Source organism: Dasypus novemcinctus, chromosome 11 (genome assembly GCF_030445035.2).
Source record: "Dasypus novemcinctus isolate mDasNov1 chromosome 11, mDasNov1.1.hap2, whole genome shotgun sequence".
Taxonomy (NCBI): domain Eukaryota; kingdom Metazoa; phylum Chordata; class Mammalia; order Cingulata; family Dasypodidae; genus Dasypus; species Dasypus novemcinctus.
This window is the reverse complement of record NC_080683.1, coordinates 61,828,276-61,845,097: the sequence shown is the minus strand read 5'-3', so window position 1 is coordinate 61,845,097 and position 16,822 is coordinate 61,828,276.

The following is a 16,822-nucleotide window of genomic DNA, read 5'->3' as shown; positions in this document are numbered from 1 at the left end:
AAAAATGCAGATTTATAAGCAAATGGAAAATTAGTATATGTTGAGGAATCAAAGCAAATATTTAACTACAAATGATGTGCTTAGGAAGAAAAGTGGTTGATCAGTTGAGTGCATGGGAGCCAAGGGGGTGGGATGGAAGAACTCTGATTAATCAGCTTGAAAATCCTTAAATTAGTAACTAATGAAAAACAAATTTGCTTTTTTCTGTCCTCATTAATTTGTATTATGCGAAGGAAATTACATTGACAGTAAACAGTGAAGAACCAAACATTTTGTTAAAACAGAGGATACAACTGTATTATTAAATAAATACACAGCAGTCCCTCTCCAATTAGTTACTGTTTATAAAGTGCAACGAGATCCCTGGATGAAAGGTGCTATAAAATTGTATATTATTGTAGTTCTGAATCCTGGTAAAAAGACCACAAATGAAAAAGATACATGAGATACCCAGGGCTTCGTGTTTGAGAAGCTATCATGTAAGTATAAATAATGATAAAGATGATTGTTTCCTGGTTCAAAGAATCTGAAAATCTCCCCTGGGAGAATGACAAATGTTTATGCTAGTTCTGCACAATGCATCCCTACAGACTGTGTTCTGGGGTCAGTTCGGGCCAGGAGGGGTCAGAGAGAACTGACTAACAGCTGTCCTGCCCCTTGGCATCTTTCTATCTCCTTCCCCACAACTGAATGGATCTGACAGAGATTCTGATAAATGCACCTGGGACAGGAAATCTGATCAGGGTCACTGGGCTGCTGGTCACAGGGGAAAGCCCAAAAGGGAATTCCCTTAGGAAATTTGGGAGTCCAGAGCTTTGAAAGACCTTGGAAAGAATCCGGTACTTAGAAAAACCCTAAGTATCCCTGAAAGGAACTCTAAAAGTAGATCAATAATAAAGCAGCAAGGGCAACAGGATGAGTGGGGTACAGGAAATTGAAACAGACAGGGTGGGAGAGCCCCAGAAGCAAATGGACACAAAGGCGTATCTGCTAGTAGAGAAAGGTGTTTTGGGGATTGTTCACTCTGTGTGTGGGTGTGGGTGTGAAATGTGGGGTTTTAGCCAGAATTTTTTTTCCTTTGGAAACTTGGTCTAAGGGCAACATGAGAGGGGATTTGGCTTCCTTGTTTTATGAAATAAAATTGGAAACAAAGAAATGAAAGCATGAAGTAGAACATGGTGGAGAAGCCAACTCCAGGCATTTGCAGAGCAAGAAGTTCAGCAGTTGTCAGCAGTCAAGACATGGAATTAATAATCAGGACTTACAAAGGCTGAATAATTTTATACTGATAGCTGCAGGGTTGCAGGGCAAAATAAAGTTATGGGCCCTTGTGATTGACACCCTAACCCTTTCTCTCTGCATTTGGGTAAAATGCCTCCCTTTTAGCTGGCCTAAGCCAGTGCTGATTTTACATTAGAAAATAGGACTGCAGTGATCAAGAATTGTTTCATTTTGGATTAACACTGGTATGGCTCTGGGCACAGGAATCAGACAGTGGGAGGGGCTTTGGAATACACCAGGCTATGGGTGAGCAGCTCACAGGTGACTGCTCCTCAGGGCTCAGCACCTCTTAGTGGGCTGGTCTGTAGGTGTCAAGATACAGTCAAAACAAGAAACAGAAAGGTATCCGTGGTGCAATCTAACACTCAAACTGAAAATAGAAAGGAGAAGACTATTAAAAATGGAGCTGGGAGGAGAAAATCTGATGTCAAAGTATAAAAGGTGTTGGAAGGGCAATTAGAAATGGTATTGGGTAGTACCACTTGGTTACCCTATGGGTCCCTCCAATTATAAGATGTCATAATTCCCCAAGTTCCCACGAGAACAGGGGGGAAGATATGCAAAGGAAGAAAAGAAAAATCAGAAATTTAAAAATAGCTATGATTTCGTTTGCACTTTCTATAAGCCAGAGAGTGGGCTCACTGCTTTATGTGATTTTAATTGTTTAATTCTTTTTTTTTTTCTTTCTGCAAATGGGTTTTCTTTTTTTTTTAATTGATTTTGTAAAAATATTACATTAAAAAAAAAAATGATGTCCCATTCAACCCCACCACCCCCACCCCACCACTCCCCCCCCACCACTCCCCCCCAGTTGTTTAATTCTTACCACAACCCCATGAAATAGGTACTACTCTTCTCTCCTTTTTTATGGATTGGGAAACTGGTGCTAAAAGAAAATAAGTAAGTTGCCCAAGGACATACAGCTGGGCAGAGGTGCAGCTAGAGAATGAACCTGAAGTTGTCTGACTGGAATCTCCACTGTGAACACAGTCCTACACTGTCTCCTCCAAATAAGGACAGGAAAAGGAGTAGAAGAATCACATGCACTGAAAGGAGAAGGGCAAAAAAGATGAAGAGGTGAATGTCCTCAGTTTCTAAGACTTTTAGAAGAGCTGCAGATATGAGATAAAATAAAATGTTACCTACCAGTAAGGAAGGATCCCATAATGAGTCAAAACAAACTAAGGGGGTATGGATATAGCTCAGGTGGTTGAATGCCTGCTTCCCATGTACCTCCTAAAAATCTAAAAAGGCAAACAGACAAACCAACTCTCACTGGGGAGTGGATGCAATTCAGTGGTTGGGTGCTTGCTTTCTATTTATGAGGTCCTGGGTTCAATCCCTGGAACCTCCTAAAAAGCAAAAAACAAAACCCAGGGAAAACATTATCTGGCTCAAGACTTGTGTTCCCACACAGTGAAAATAACCAGCTTTGTTGAATTATGCCATTCCTCAATGTTAAAGGGATTATGATTGGGTGGAATTATCTTCCCACAACTTGGGATGTAAGCCTTAATGGAAATGAGAATATACTCTCTTTAAATACTCTTTATTCTTGAGTCCTCCCCATTTGAATCATACAGCTCCATTTTAGAAAACCAATTTGAATGCGCAGTCCACTTTCTTGGAAGCATGAAACATGCATGAAGGATATTCATCAGTTTTACTTCTTTGCCCTTTAAACTGTGAAATGGAGCAGAAGAGTGTGTTAAGGGCTTGGTAAAGTGCCTAAAGCAAAGAAGGCCTTAAGTAATGTTAGTTTTTCTCAGGCATTCCTCTGATCCAGGGGTCCCCAAAGAATTTTTGATGGAGTTTCCAGTTGGAGGGAAAGAAGAAAGGGAGGGAGGGCGAAAAGGAGGGAGGGAGGGAGGAGGAAAGAAAGAAATGAAGAAACATGAATATACCACTCTAGCGGTTACAGTGGTGCTCCACTTAGATCCCCCACTTCTGGGTCATGGCTGGCTGAGTGTCACAGTTGCATCTTCACTGGGAATTGCCCTTAGCTGAAGGAAGCTGTCACAGTCAATGTACTCTCTGTTCCCAGGGTGTTGCCCATGGCCAATAGCTGGCCAATGAAGAGGTACAAAAACCCAGCCCATTTACTTTAATTCAGGAAAACTGAAGCTCCAGAGCTCCTGCAGGATCATGAGGCCTCAGTGGCACCCTCAGGTGCAGGGTAGATTTTCCCCCAGCTCAGTCCTGCCTCCTCACTTCCTTGTAGGTGTAGCTTCCAAGAGCACTTCCCTATCAACCTTCTGAACACAAATCTTTATCTCAGAGTCCGTTTCTAGGGAATCCTAATTGAAACAGCACTCACATACACTTTTTTTATAATAAATTCTGTGTTCAAAATATTAAATAAATGAATACTGTCTTCAAATATTATTTCACTAGCAAACATTTACAAAATAGAAATTTAAAATAAATGACGAAAGCATAAATATAAGTTGAAGTTCTAATATTTTCTTCCCACATCTCAATTAATTGTCTTGTGCAATATCTTTCCCCTACTCATACATACAAAAATACTCATGAGCAAATATACACACACATACAGAAGGGACTGCTTCTGTTCAATAAATATATGCAAAGCTCTATGTCAAGTGCTGTGGAGAATGTAAACAATTTTTTCAGTTCAGCTGGAATGAAAACACACTTTTACAAACAATCAATGTATGAGTTAGCATAGGGAGGATTAAGATAGGTGTGTAATAACATGAAGAGGTAGAGACACCAAGCACCCCAGGATTTCCATGTAGGCTAAGGTCACCCTATTTGGGAGAATTATGGAGGGTTTCCTGGAGGAAGTAGGATAACAGAGGGTCATAGTTTTTCAGTAAGGAAGAATAAGGATGGAGAGTAGCATTCTAGGAATGATAGATGGTAGGAAAGGAGGGTCAAAGGTGGTTTTGGATAGTGAAGAGCAGAGAAGCTCCAGGTGTGTAGCATTTATGTGGGAAAGAAGTAGAAGTTTGGAAAAGTGAGTGAGGCAGTCTCAGGCAGGTGGGGACATTTTGAAAGCAAAGCTAAGAAATATAGCCTCAATTTTGTTGGCAATGAGAAGGCAGCAGAGGTTTTTGAGGCAGTGAATGGCAGTCATTCAGGAAGATTGGTCTTGCATCGGTGTCCAAAAAGAGGGGAGAAATTATATTCTGGAACAGAAAGAATTTAATATTAAAGGGGAAATAGGTTAGAGATAGATCAATGAGGAGGTAAAGTGCATGAGTAAGAATGGAAAGAAAAATAGGCATAGCAAAATATGTACAGGAAAGAAACTATGCCATAGAGGGAAAAAATCTGCATTAAAAAGAACAGGGAAAGACATCAAAGATGACTGTTTTTCTTGTTGTTGCTGCTGCTGTTTTGCTTTAGTAACTTATAGGATTTTGGTTCTATTATCAAATATGAGGGCTAAATTTGTCTTTGTTCTGACATTTTGATTTTGGGTGATCATGGAACATTCAGGTAAAAATGTTTAATCCTTACAACAAAGGAGTGGAGTCTGAAACAGTAGAACTGGACATGTAGATTTCAACACCACCTACATAACAGTCCTGTTTGAATTCTTGAGAAGGGGTGAGTCTTTGGAAAGAGCATGACACAGAGCAGTCTTGGAGAATGAAAAAGGAAAATAGAAGGAAGTGGATCTGAGATAAGGAAGAGGAGTGTTAGATAGACAGAAGAAAGAGACTCTCAAAACACAGACAAGGGTATTGTTAAGGGTATGGAAGGCTGTAGAAAGTCCAGGAAGAATGAGAAAGGTTATGGCAGTCTTTCAGAGAACAATTTCAGTTGATTTGTCAGGAGAGAGAAGAAAGGCATGGTGAATTACATAGACCTTTTCTCACAAGGTTGGTTATGAATACAATGAGAGAATGTGGCATTAAAAGAGGGTAATAGGGTCACAAATAAAGGATTTTCAAGATAGGGAAGCCATGTACTTGCTTGAAGAGACAAAGAGGGGAAAGAAAATGGCAGTGATAGAGAGAGAAGGGGTGGCAGGTCAATCAAGGAGCCTTGGTAAGTAGGAGGGTATTAGAGAAAAACAGCACTCACTGGGATATGGAGACTGATGATTGTAGGCAAAAAGTTTATTGGGAAGCTCTCCCAATGGAGGGGTTCTGAAGTATAGACTTCAGCCCCCCTGCCAGCATGGTGGAGGGTTTGAAAAGACACTTCAGCCTGCCTCTGGCAGAGGCAGTCATGAATTTATACAGTACATCTGTAAGTGGGAAAATGCTTAATCAGTGGCAGGGGGTTGGGTCTTGGGTAAGACCTGAGGGCCAATAGGGAACTGTAGAGGCAAATTTTTCCTCTGTATGTCTAGGGGGTGGTAGGATACGGGTAGTGAATTCCAGAGGTGTGGGAGGGGTTGGTGGTGCCGTGTGGCTCTTTTGTCTGTTCTTGTGAGGAAATGAACTGTATCTGAACACCTAGGTTTTGGATGGGGGGCTGTTCTATGCCACGAGAATGCAAGTCACTGTTTATTAAGCATTGTAAACCTTGTAATCAGTTAATCATTATAAACCTTGTAGTGGAGAAACCTCTAACTGAGGGAATGTCATCCAGGGGCCAAAGAAGGAAAAGCACCTTGAGAATGAGGGTCTCTATTCCTCTGAGTCAACAGAAAATGAAAAGAACGTGGGTAGAGAGATAAGCAGTTCTGGTCCGAGCTTGCCCAATTTTGTTTCAGACTTGCACAAATTCTACCCTCTGGAAGTGCCACTATAGATGTGTGTGCATGCATGCACACACACATTCTCTTGCACACATACATATACACACATGCTCCACAAAGAGACTAACTCCTTCTAAAACCTAAGAAAATAATTTTAAAAGAGGAGTGCTTTGACAGCCTGTTGTAGAAGATGAGAAATAAGATTTCTGGCTTCCTGGATTTCCTTCATTTAAAGACATTTCTGTCAACCTGCCACTGATCTAAATCTTCCTTCCCCCAGTGTCCTTTAACAATTGAAATCTTAAAACCCTGGCTTATGAAAATAGAAGAAGACTTGTCATTTTGTTGTACCCTAGAATGTGCAAAGCTGCTTTATTGAAGTGCAGGAGGGGTTCCTAACCCTAAGGTCTGACTGGGCTAGGTGACTTCTCAAGCAAACGCTATCTGTGTAGTCACATAAAGATATTCTTAAATTTTCACTAGAGGCGGTTAATTGGCTTTGTATGTATATGGAAATACTCTTTCTCTTTATTCTTATAAACGTGTTTGGGATAACCCAGAGCAGACTCCTTGGAAGAACTGAATCTTGAAACTAGATAAAGCAAAGGGAGAGAGTCTATGGATATATGCTACAGGATTCTCAGAGGATAAGGAACCATCTAGCAGAAAAAGCAAGGTGAGAAATGGAATAGAGCTACGGGTCAGAAGATCTAGGTTCAAATTATGGCTCTCAGGCTTGGTAACTGGCTGCCTTGACCCAATAACTTCCCTGAAACATCCTTTGATCTCCCTTTTGGTAAAAATAGGCTAATAATGTCTGCCTTCCAGACTTGTTCTGAAAATTGGAAAAGAGAATACCTGGCATTCAGTAGGTGCTCAGTAATTATTGTGTGTATGGGGGCGGGGGAGGGGTGAGCCAAGAAAAAGTTGACGGAGCTGCAATGAAAGAAAGCTTTCTTTAGCGGCATCCTGGTGGTTGGAACAGGAAATTCAGAGAAGGGAAAGAGAAGAAAGATCATGGTGTCCACAAAATTTAGGGTGGGCGAACATGAATTTGATGTAGAAGATAAGAGAAAATAGTTAATGCAGTGCCCTGAGGAGTGGAAAAATATTCCCAAAGATTGTCATGGCAGCAAGTACTAAAATCTGATTGGAGGTTCTGAGAACTCTGGCTAGATTGCTTTTAAATTATTTGTAGGTTGTTAAATTATTTGTAAATGGCTGGAACAACAAAAACATTTTTTTTGTGTGTTTGCAATCATGTGCAGTTGGCAATTTCTGCACCTTTCTGAAGGACAGCAGGATACGAACAGGGAAGCCTAAGGAGGAAGAGTACAGCTTTCCAGATGTGCGACCCCTCAAGGTACAGACAGTGGAGCAAAAAGCCTGGAGAGGCAGAGAATAGGTTCACAGTGACTTGACTGAAGTATCTATCTTGGTCAGAAACCGTAAGGAATTTGGGAGACAATGAGTCACCACATCTATTTAACATGCACAGAAAACTTGGAACAAAATCAATTCAGCAATGTAAACTGGCCAGTTACCTGGAGAATCATAGAGTGAGGAATGCATCTTATTCAAAAGGCAGCTGATGTTATTTTCAAAAAGCCAGGCACAGGCAAGGAGAGGCAATTAAATTGCCCTCTTGAGACTCCTATGTATACTTTGGCTAACCTATTCCCATAATTTTCTAAAATCACTGCTCATGCATTCACTTAAAACTGACCATATACCTTATAGCTCCAAGAGTGAGCACTGCTTAAAACTCACACAGACACACCAGGTACACAGGCACATACAGGGTTGCACCCAGATACACACCAGGTTATATAAATACATACAACCCATGCACACCTTAAGTATCCTAGGAATATGTTTTGGAAAGATGGGGCAGGAATTCGGAATACACACAAAGTAGAAAGAAAAAGGAACTTCCTTTCTCTTATATCATGCCCCTTCTTACCCATCTTCTTCCCTAAAGTGGTGCATGGAAGTGGCTTGGTGAGGTGTGGGAATGTGTCAGGGTCACTTCACTTTTAATTATTGCCAGGCACAGGGCTGGGTGTCTGGTCCTGGTGTCTGGTCCACTTGCCCCAATGTAGAAGTGCTTCTGGAGAGAGAGAAATCCAGGCACCATCCACCACTGTTGCCCCCAACTCTATGCAACAGCACCAATAATGCCCTGAGACATACATTCACATAGGTTGCCTCTAATACTGCCTTAATTGGAGTGGAATTCCCAACAGGGGCAAACAGCTCATGACTTTCATCCATGGCAATCTTGGCAAAGTCTGGGACCTTGAAAGAATCATGGCCAATCTCATTACATCCTTCACCAACTTGCATTTGGGTACGAAGAATTTGGGACAGAAATGCCTCAAATAATAGCTACAGAAGAGAATGTCCTGGAAAAAGTCATGGAAATTAACAAGAGCTGCAGTCATTCTCAGAATAATAACTAAAGCCCTTATAATGGCCTGCAGTGCCCTACAGCATCTCTCTTGCATCACTCATCCTCTTGCTCCTCATGATCATGCCCCAACCACATAGGCCTCCTTGTTGGTCCTTGAATACACAGGGTACATGTAGCCCAGCTGTTTTTAATTCCAGGAACTCTCTTCCCCCAGATACTCACTAGTGAAAATCCCTCACCTCCTTCAAATCTCAGCTCAGATTTCACCTGCTCAGTGAGACCTACCCTGACTGCCCTATTGCTGCCACCTGCCTTACTCCTGCTAGCAGTCCTGATCCTCTTACCCTATTCTGAATGTGCCTTTTCCCATAGTTCCCATAATCTTTTAATGTACTCTATAAATTACTTATTTATTATGTTATTGTTAATTGCTCTGGTTAGAATAAAAGTAAATTCCACAAGGATAGAATTTTTTATTTACTGATGTATCAAAATGCCTAGACAGTGCTGGGCACATAATAGGTGCTCAATAAATATTAGTCAGATAATTGAAAGCACTTTTAGGCCAGGCACTGTTCAAAGAGTCTGCATTTATTTTAACCTTACAATAGCCTGCACTGTGCTGTTATTATTCTGATTTTACACATGAGGAAACTGAGGAGCAGAAAGGTTAAGTGACCAGCCAAGTTTGCCCTACTACTAAGTAATGGAGTCAGAATTTGAACCCATGCAATGTGACTCCTCCAGAGTCTACACTCAACTGCCTCTCAGAAAGCCCACCTAGGAGCCCATGCCCAAAGGGAAAGGTTCTCTCCAACATGAGGGATTTAATTTTCCTGCTTGCTTTATAGCAGAATAATCTTAGACACTCATGAAGATTCTCTTTCTGCTATGAGATTTTAATAATGCTTTCAGAGTCTTGTAGCTAAGATGGAGATTGAATATGCTAATTACTAGAAATGGCAATCCTATTTACTAAGCATATTAGTGAGTCTCTAGATTCAACAGGTATTAAAATATGCTAATATGGTTACTGAAGAAATTGTTGACCCCAAAGGGTTCAATTTGGAGCAGAGAACCAATTATCTCAACCAAAAGTTACCTGCAATTGCCCTGGTTGCTTTTTGATATGTTGATGACTTAAAATGTGAACCATCCATTTATTAATTTCTGCTTGTTAAACTTGCAAAATCTGTGCCATATTATTTTTAATTGCATCAATTAAAATGAGAGTCACATACATAGCATGGATGCCATTGTATGCTTGTAATTAATCAGTTACTGAGAAGAAAGGTCACTAAGATATTAACATTATAAAGCACATCAATAAATAAGGGACTATGGTGGATTTTTAAACCTCATACTTTGAAATAATAAACATCAATACATACATGATCACCTAAAAATTTTGATCATATTTAAGGAGAAGAAAACCCAATTTTTTTCAAATTATAGTACAAGAGCTTTCATTTCCACCTTATTATATGGTTCATACACTTGGCTGCATGTTATTACCCCAATAATGAAAGGGCAGCAATGTTTGACGTAGGAATCCAATTAATTAAATGGGACACAAACTTTCGTGTTTGACTTCTTTCATTCAACAATGTGTTTATGAGCCTCAGTTGTTCTATTTAATAGTAGTTCATTCTTTCACTTAGATGTGAGATTTTCTATTGTATAAATATACCATCTTGAAATTATTCATTTTATGGTCGATGGGCATTTGGGTTGTTTTCAGTTTGAAGTCCTTATGAATGTGCTTCTATAAATATTTTTATATATGTCCTTTAGTGCACATTTTCAAGCATTTCTTTTGTACATATACTCAGAAGAAGAATTGCCAGGTCACAGGTTATACATATGATTAAGTTTAGTCAATGCTGCCTGTGTGCCAGAAGCAGTTCCTGAAACAAAGATTTGAGTGACAACAGGCAGTAATCTCAGGAAGCACTAGTAGTAGAATGTATACACGAGCTACATAATGGAGGAAAAGGCCTTTAAAGAGTTCATTATCATTAAGATGTCAATTCTGTCCAAATTGTTTTACAGATTCAACACAATACCAATAAAATTAAAATCCCAATAGCCTTTTTTTTGCAGAAATGGAAAGGTCAATCATCAAATTTATTTGGAAGGGTAAGGGGTCCTAAATAGCCAAAAGTGTCTTAATAAAGAAGAGAATTGGAGGACTCTCTCTTCCTGACTTTAAAGCAAATAATCTAGCTACAGTGGTAAAAACAAACAAATAAATAGCATGGTATTGGCATAAAGATGGACAGATTGACCAATGGAGCCAGATTAAGAACTCAGAAATAGACCCTCACATCTACAATTAAGTGATTTTGACAAGGCTGTCAATCCTTCCCAGCTTGGCCAGAACAGTCTATTCAACAAATGGTGCTGGGAGAACTGGATGACCATATCCAAAAGAAGGAGGACCCCTATCTCATATCTTATACAAAAATTAACTCAAATGGATTGAGGACCAAAATATAAAAGTAACAACCATAAAATTCCTAGAAGAAAATGTACAGAAACATCTTCAAAATGTTGTGGTTGGTGGTAGTTTCTTAAAGCCCACATCCAAAGCATAAGCAACAAAAGAAAAAATAGATAAATGGGACCTCCTCAATATTAAACACTTTTGCACCTCAAAGGACTTTGTCAAAACTGTGAACAGGCAGCCTACTCAATTGGAGAAAATATTTGGCAATCACATATTCAATAAGGCTTTAATCTCTATGATATATAAAGAAGGCAACAACTCTACAATAAACAGACATACTACCTGATTAAAAAATGGGCAAGAGACTTGAAAAGACAATTGTCCAAAGAAGAAATACAAATGGTGAAAAAAAAAAAATATGAAAAAGTATTCAACATCACTAGCAATTAGGGAAATGTAAATCAAAACTACAATGAGATATCACTTCTCACTAATTAGAATGGCCACTATTTAAAAGTCAGAAAACAATAAGTGCTGGAGAGGATGTGGAGAGATAGGAACACTTGTTCACTATTGATGGGAATGTAGAATGATATAGCCACTGTAGAGGACTGTTTGGTAGCTCCTAAGGATGTTTGATATAGATCTACCATGTGACCTGGCAATACCACTACTAGTATATACCCAAAAAATTGAGAGCAGTGACACAAACAGACATCTCCACACAGATATTCATAGCAGTGTCTATTCACAATTGCTCAGAGTTGGAAATAATCCAAGTGTCCCTCAACTGAAGAATGGATAAACAAATTGTGGTGTATACAGATAATGGAATATTATGTAGCAGTAAGAAGAAATGAAATCATGAAGCATATGACAATATGGATGAATATGGAGGACATTAAGTTGAGTGAAGTAAGACACTAAAGGCAATTCTGTATAATTGTGTTATTATGAACTAAATATTTGTGTAAACTCATGGCGTTAATAATTAGGATCCAGGTCACCAGAAAATAGAAAGAGGGTAGAGAATGAAAAGCTGAGGGTTAATCTGTGCAAAATTGGTAAAAATGTTATTTGTAAATCTTTGGAAGTGAGTGGAAACAGGGAAAGCACATTGTAGTGTTTGTAACTAGCAGAGCTTGGTATGACAGTGGTTGAAAGGGTAAGTCTAAGGTCATGTATAATGCTGGAAGGAAAGCTGAAAAATGGAACATGGGACTGTAAACATAGTGAAACCTCATGTAAAATATGAATACAGGTGATATAAACTAGAGAGAGGGAAACAGATTTTCAGCTATGTATGATAGGGGAAACAAAGATTGAGAGGTTATGAGGTTTTTTGATTTGTTTGTTGCCTTTTTATTTTTGTTATTATTATTGATGCTCTAAAAACGATTGAAGTGATGAATGTACAACTACATGATTACACAAAATACCATTGATTTTACACTTTGGATGGATTTATGCTTTATTAATAATATCAATAAAAAGATTTATTTTAAAAAAGAGTGCATTTATCAAACAAGATAACATTGTGAGCAGCTGGAACTTAATAGAACATGTCTCAGAGTTATGCCAAAAAAAGAGTGAGGAAACTAAGATATCTAGCAAGCCCCTATCTATCATTGGTTGAGGGATGGATTAATTCTCTGACATTTCTAACTTGCCCTGCCTGCAAGCTGGATCAATATAAAGCTCTTAGGCAGAGAGTCAGAGGTGAGGGAGGTAAGTAGCCTTCAACATGTGGAGCTGAATGTTGACAGGAAAAGGGTCAACAGCATCTACTATAATAGTTGAGCTCAAAAAAGAAAGGAAAGCCCTGCCACATTCAAGATGATGAAGCAATAAGCTTCATTGTTCCATCCCACCACAGAAGTTTTAAACAACCAACGAAAATTGGCAGTAACATCTTTATCAAAGCTCCAGAAAACAAAGGACTACTGTTCCAAGGCAAATGCTGAATCAAGAAAAAGACAACTTAAAAACAGTAGGATCCCATGGCACCCTGGCTAGCTTTCCCCTATCCCAGCACTGGCTCAGTGCAGTGCTGGCCCACACTCCCAGTGCAGGTCTCTAACCCTGATTCTGGAAGGAGCAGAGTAATCTTAGTGCACATATGGGGAAAATGTGTGTCTGGCCCAATCTGTCTGGTAGCAGCCTGAGAGAAAGAATCAGGACAGTTGTCACAGGCTTGTCATCCCAGAACTTGCTCTGCATATAAAAGACAGCTCAAAGAGCAATCCTATAGAACACTGTGGGAGAGCAGTCGAGTCATGGCTAGATGGGACAAAAGATAGTTGGCCATAAGACACACAATGCAGTGCCCAGGATCATGAGGAAACTTATTGTCAGAGAAGAGGGGACATTCACATCTGCATACATGGGGGAGGTTCTAGGACCACATGCATATACCCAAGACCAGGATCAGGCAGGCCCCTATCTTTAGACCTCAAGCTAGGCTCTGGACTCATTGTACAGATAAATTCTGAAAGAGAGCCCTCATATAGATCAATTTGCAAAAACTGGGAAAGGTATTTTCTTTCTTTCCCCCTTTTTTTTATTAGCCCATAGTATTCAAGGAAAAGTTTATCATAACATTAGCTGGATACAAGCTTAATTAATAAATGTCACAGAATCTAAATTCCAGTGACAACACACTAAAACATCAAATGTCTGGGTTTCAGCAAAAGATTACAAAATGTATGAAGAAATAGGATGCAATGGCCCAGGCAAAGGAGATTAAAACATTATAAATCATCATGAGGAGGACCAGACCTGGAACATACTAGTCAAAGACTTTTAAAAAATAGTCCTAAATTCTCTCAAAGGGCTAAAGGAAAACATGGAACTGAAGGATATCAGGGAAACAATAAATGACTAGAAATAGAATATCAATAAAGAGATGTAAACTATGAAAAGGAACCAACAGAGCTAAGACCAGAGTAACAGAAGTTCAAAAATTACCTAGAGTATATTGGAGGTGGCAGAAGAAAGAATGAGTGAATTTGAAGGTAAGACAATTGAAATCACCCAGTCTGAAGAGCAGAAAGAAGAAAGAAAGAAGAAAAGTGAACAAAGCCTGAGGAAATAGTGGGACACCTTCAACTACACCAATATACTCATTGTAGGAGTCCTAGAAGGAAAAGAAAGAGAGAAAGGGGCAGAGAGAATATTCAAAGAAATAAATAGCTGAAAACTGTACAAACTTAACAAAAGACAGGAATATTCGAATCCAAGATGCTCAACGAACTCCAAACAGAATAAATCCAAATAGATCCACACCATGGCATATTATAATCATACTACAGAATGCCAGAGATAAGAGAGAACTCTGACAGCCAGGGCCTGGGGAAAAAGGACACAAGGTTGGGCCTATGTGAGGCCAGGAAACTGGAGACGAATTCCTTGCATTAAGGCTTTAGCCTGCAGAATTGTCTTGTTCATAAAATGGGATCAAGACAAAATATTTCTATCACAAGAGAGGAAAAATGAAGCTTGTTCTTTGTCCAAGACATTAGATGGGGGAATAAAAAGTTGCCTATGAGAAATTAAACCCCCAGTCCTCTGTCACATGTACATATGGGCCCTATTTTTATACTAACTCTAAGGTAGATTAATATTAAGCAAAAAAAAATTAGCATTATAAACTGCTCCAGGATCAGTAAAATTCTTTGGACTCCTGGTGGAATTGAATCTGAAATCACTTTCTAGTGGTTATTGAACACATTGCTTCTGCAGGCTGTAATGGCTTAATTCCACCAGGAAACTATGCAATGCACTGTATTATATACCTCAAAGTTATTCCAACTGAAGGGTGAAGGGCTGGGATGTTTCTCTATCAGTTCTCATCAGTCATTGATTGAGGCTATCTCCAAGGGAATGTTAACATTCCAACTCCTTTTTTAAAATTTTTATTAGAGATGTTGTGAGCTTATAAAACAGTCATGCATAATATGCAGAATTCCCATACATCACCTTACTACCAACACCTTGCTTTGTTGTGGAACATTTGTTACAAATGAGAAAAAACATCATCAAGGTATTACAGGTAACTATGGTCCAAAGCATACATTTGGTGTATTTTTTCCATAAACCACTCTATTATTAACACCATGTAATAGTGTTGCACTAGTACTGTACATTTGTTATAGTTCATGAAAGAACATGAGAGAACACTGTCATGTTTGTACTGTTAGCTGCAGTCCAGCATTCTTCACATGGTTCACTATGTTATACAGTCCTGTCTTGTACACTTCATCCAAAGCATATACCCACTGGCTCTCAGTTTCATTGCAGAGTTGTGCTATCATTGCCTCAATCAATTTTAGAGCATTTTCCTTACTCTAATGGAAAAAAAAATCCCACACTCCCCTATTACTGACTGTTAGCATTGATAAAGTACTTTCTTTGCCATTGATGCAAGAATATTACAATATTGCTGTTAACTAAAGCCATATGGTACATTAATTATATTTTTCCATGTATCAACATATTCTTAACATGTTGTAATAGTGATGTACATTTCTTCTAGTTTACAGAAGAACATTCTCTTTTTTTGAATAAAGCATTTTTTTTAGTTTTTGAAAGTAATCAATTACTTTTTTCACTGATAGAATCCTGTGTTTTAATATTGTTAGTCAATATCAGCACATAGCAATGACTAAAGCATGTGTTTCAAAAAGTATTCGAATCTTATCAAGATAGAGTTTATACAATTCAATTTGTGAATCCTGTGGGGGTTTTTTTCCCCTTATTTATTTATTTTTCAACTTATCTTCAAAGAAGTTTTAGGTTACAGGAAAGTCATATAGAAATATAGGAGATTCTCATATTCCCAAGGCCCTTCCCCTTTTCCACTCTCCCTTATTAATAACATTTTACATGTGGATGGTACATTTGTTACAATTGTACAAATATTGAGGCATTGCTACTAACCATGATAAATGGTTTACATTTTTCACTATACACTTTTATAGGGTTTTCCCCCCACTCTAATCCATATTTTATTTCTCCATCCTGTGGACCCTAGGATAGTGATGCCCACTCCACCTCTAACTTGAGAGGGGGGCTTAGATCCCACATGGCTGATGGACGGGATTCTCCTGCTTATAGCTGTAGACTCTCTTGGTTCCTTGCTGTGCTGGTTGACCATCCTCACTTCCTTGTTAGCTGACCTGGGTAAGTCCAATGAACCAGAGCATGAGTATTGCAACTCTGCTGAGGCTCAGGGTCCAGCTGCCACATGGACAGTCTAGAGAGTCAAGTGTCCTGTACATATACCAACCCCAGCACCAACCACATGTTCAGTAAAAGTGAATGAACTTTTAAGAGGCATGTGTAGAGAAGTCACATCTGAGTCTAACTCCATCACACTCAGGAAAACGAATCCCAACGTAGGGCCCCACAAAAAGGCACTGAACTCCAGAGCCATCTGCCATAACTGTAGAACCTGGGTGTCTCTGTAGCCCTCAGGAGTGCCATTGCCTGAAGTTGTATTTACTTTGGATGTCTCTGAGATCCTGCTGAGACATGCATAAGTGTGACCCCTCTCATGACCTCCCAACTCATTTTGAAATCTCTTAGGCATATAAACAGATTTGTCTTTACCATTTCCCCCTTTCATTCAAGGTCTTTTTCTAGTTGCATCACCAGCCGGAGCTTGGCAGTAATCCCTCAGTGCCAGTGAAGTTCATCCCTGGGAGTCATGTCCCACACTGGGGGGAAGGTAATGCATTTATATGCTGAGTTTGGTTTAGAGAGAAGGTCACATTTGAGCAACCTGAAGGTTCTCAGGAAGTAACTCTTAGGCACCCTGCAGCTCTAGGCCAAGTTGAAATTTCAAGCACACAGATTCTTAAGCATAGTCATCAGTATCTAGGGCCCATCTTTGGACCATCCTTCTTCACTGGTCTTTGCCCTGCATTTGAGGGATTGTTGCTGTTAAATTGGGGAATGTGGCAGAGCTCCCCAAGATGGGAGCTCAGCACTCCCTCAGTTG